Consider the following 3538-nt stretch of genomic DNA (forward strand, 5'->3'; position numbering starts at 1 on the left):
CTGGAAACACAAAAGATGACAGGGGAAACAAAGAATATATCCGGGGCAAGACCAAGCTAGACAGCATGATGAACTCAGTGGTGAACATTATTTCTGCAGCAATTACCATTGTGGTGGTAGCAATTCCAGAAGGCCTTCCTTTGGCAGTAACTCTGACTCTGGCTTATTCTATGAAGCAAATGATGGCTGATCATGCAATGGTCAGAAAACTTTCTGCTTGTGAGACAATGGGCTCAGCCACAACAATCTGCACAGACAAAACAGGTACCCTTACTTTAAATGAAATGAAGGTTACTGAGTTTTGGCTAGGAAAAGAATGCATGAAGGATAGTATTTCCACAGAAATAGCACCTAATGTCCATGAGTTACTGCAACAAGCAATTGCTTTAAACACAACTGGTACTGTTTATAAGCCAAATTCTAGATCACTTCCTGAGATTTCTGGTAGTCCAACTGAGAAAGCAATACTCTCGTGGGCTGTATTAGATTTGGGCATGAACGTAGATAACCCAAAGCGAGATTATGATCTCATCCAAGTAGCAGCCTTCAATTCAGAGAAAAAGAGGAGTGGAGTTTTGATAAGGAGAAAGAATGAGAGTGCTACACACACACACTGGAAGGGTGCTGCTGAGATGATAGTGGCCATGTGCTCACAATATTATGATAGAAGTGGAACAGTTAAAGTCATGGATGACGAAGAAAGGACAGAAATCGGGAAAATCATTCAGAACATGGCAGCCAAAAGCTTGAGGTGCATAGCATTTGCACACACAAAGATTCCAGAAGACAATGAGCAGGTTTTAGAAGAAAGCAGACTCACCTTGGTAGGGCTGGTGGGTTTGAAAGACCCATGTCGTCCTGGCGTCAGAAGAGCTGTAGAATCTTGCATAGATGCTGGAGTAAACATCAAGATGATAACAGGAGACAATGTTTTCACAGCAAAAGCTATTGCAATTGAATGCGGCATTCTACAACCTCACGAGGATGTGAACAAAGCTGTAATTGAAGGTGTAGAATTCAGGAATTACTCACCAGAAGAGAGAATGGAGAAGATCAATAAAGTCCGTGTGATGGCCAGATCCTCGCCATTTGACAAACTTCTGATGGTACAGTGTCTAAAGCAGAAAGGTCATGTTGTAGCAGTCACTGGGGATGGGACAAATGATGCACCAGCTTTGAAGGAAGCAGATATTGGACTTTCCATGGGAATCCAAGGAACTGAAGTTGCCAAGGAAAGCTCAGATATAGTCATCTTGGATGATAACTTCACCTCTGTGGTGACAGTTTTATGGTGGGGTAGGTGTGTCTACAACAACATTCAGAAATTCATTCAGTTTCAGCTCACAGTGAATGTAGCTGCCCTACTCATCAACTTTATTGCAGCAATATCTTCTGGTGAAGTCCCACTGACTGCAGTCCAGCTATTGTGGGTGAACCTAATAATGGACACCTTTGGGGCTTTAGCTTTGGCCACAGAGCGACCTACAGATGATCTAATGACAAACCCACCTGTCGGTCGATCCAAGCCCCTTATATCAAATATAATGTGGAGGAACCTCATCGCTCAAGCCTTGTATCAAGTTGCAGTTCTACTAACCCTTCAGTTCAGGGGAAAATCTGTCTTCGGTGTTGATGAGAGGATCAAGAACACGCTCATTTTCAACATTTTTGTCTTCTGCCAAGTGTTCAATGAGTTTAATGCAAGGAAGCTAGAGAAAAAGAATATATTCAAGGGATTGTGCAAGAACAAACTCTTTCTTGGGATTATTGGCATAACTATAATTCTTCAAGTGGTAATGGTGGAATTCTTGAACAGGTTTGCTAACACTCAGAGGCTGAACTGGAGGCAATGGGGCTCTTGTATTGGATTAGCAGCTTTATCCTGGCCAATTGGCTGGCTAGTTAAGTGGATTCCAGTATGAAGCATTTCTATGCTCTGATCAAAGGGCTTTTGCATCCTCAAAAAGTCAGTCAGTCACATGAGATAGTCTTTTCTTATCTAGGTAATAGGAATAACAAGATAAGCTTAGTGCTATTTCTTTTACAGTTCCAGGATTCCAATTTCATTCTTGTCAATAGTTATCTAGGTTCTAGTTCCATTTTAAGTGTTGATTGTAAGCTTCTAAGTGAAAAATCAAGATACCATTTATTGCTTATACATGTCTTAATTTCAAATAACATGTTTTCCACCTTATCATGCACTCAACCATGCTGAAATGAAACAGTCTCTGCATATAAATAAATTACATGTTTTCCACCTTAATGGTGAACACAACTGCAGGCTGTTTAGGCTTCCTAGTGGAGCTTAAATGCTAGTCGATATGACATAAAACTTTTTGCTCTCTCTATTGGACACAATAATGAGGTGAGGCTTATCTTGTATTCCATGCTCTTTTAAGAACAATAATCTTTACAAATCTATCTTATGATGAAAGGTACACAAACACATAATTTCAAACAATCCAAATATTCCACCATAAAAGGCTAAACTCTACAAGGTATATGAGAAAATTTAGTCAGCGTTTTAGCGTTCTATTTAGAATTTGCTAGCTTCAAGAAAAGAGGATCCCTTTAGTTGATTAGCAGTTTGATCATCTCTGGTTTGTGTGAGATAATGAGGAAGGTACCTATTACATTAACCATGGAGTAAATCATTGATTTAGTCTCTTTGGACTGCAAAGTAGCAATAACAAAGCAAAATTATCTCTTCAAAGACTAGGTTTAGTGGCAAGCACTTTTTAGTGCCTTCTTTACAAAGTGAGTTGTCCATACCCCATACTCGAATTCCTCTCTTTCTGTCGCCGGCTTACTAATGCAAATCTATGTAGAACTCAAACCATCTCACCAATTGTCCTTTAGGCAACCAACATGAGTTAATAAATTGATAAATAAATAAAAATCTTTTTCTCCTTGCCAAGTTATACAGATTGGGACTGCAAGGAACCAATCACATGTTTAAAAGATGTAATTATCATGAAATTCCCTCAATTTTAAATTTTTAAGGGAAAAGGGAGAGAATGCATGATGCACAAAGTGGTGCTATAAGAAGCTTTACACCATCATCCTCATATAAACTCCAGCTGTCTCAACAGCAATATAGTGAACTTCACTCCTAAGTTGCAATGACCTCATTATAATTACGGTCAACCTTTCTACTGTTTGTTCAGCAGTATAGCATGACCTTCAAAAAATAATTGATGTAACAGATGCAATACACATATGTTGCAATCTCCACAAAAAAAAAAAAAGAAACTGGAAATTATATCAGCACGAAGTATGCACCTCGTACAAAACCTATCACTTGAAAGTGACAGGCTGTTTCTTAAGTGGAAAAGCAATCATTGGTGTCCTAGGTTGTTGATAGGAAAACATGTTCGGGACCCATTACTCACACAAAAGATGGTGAATTTGTCATAACATGGTTGCTTCCTCCAATATTGAAAAATTCTAAACTTTTACTCGAACCTAATGACCGCATATATAATAACTAATAACCTGGAGCTTCTGCAGGTATATGGTTTCAATATCACTCAAGTAT

At 38.9% G+C, this 3538-nt stretch overlaps 1 pseudogene; it reads left to right on the forward strand.

The window, feature by feature from the left end:
• Positions 1–2156, forward strand: part of LOC110415638 (calcium-transporting ATPase 12, plasma membrane-type pseudogene) — a 5660-nt pseudogene extending 3504 nt beyond the window's left edge.
• The last annotated feature ends 1382 nt before the right edge of the window (positions 2157–3538 follow it).

The sequence above is a fragment of the Theobroma umbraticum genome, unplaced genomic scaffold (assembly GCF_002168275.2).
Source record: "Theobroma umbraticum cultivar Fairchild unplaced genomic scaffold, ASM216827v3 scaffold_147.0, whole genome shotgun sequence".
NCBI classification, from domain to species: Eukaryota; Viridiplantae; Streptophyta; class Magnoliopsida; order Malvales; family Malvaceae; genus Theobroma; species Theobroma umbraticum.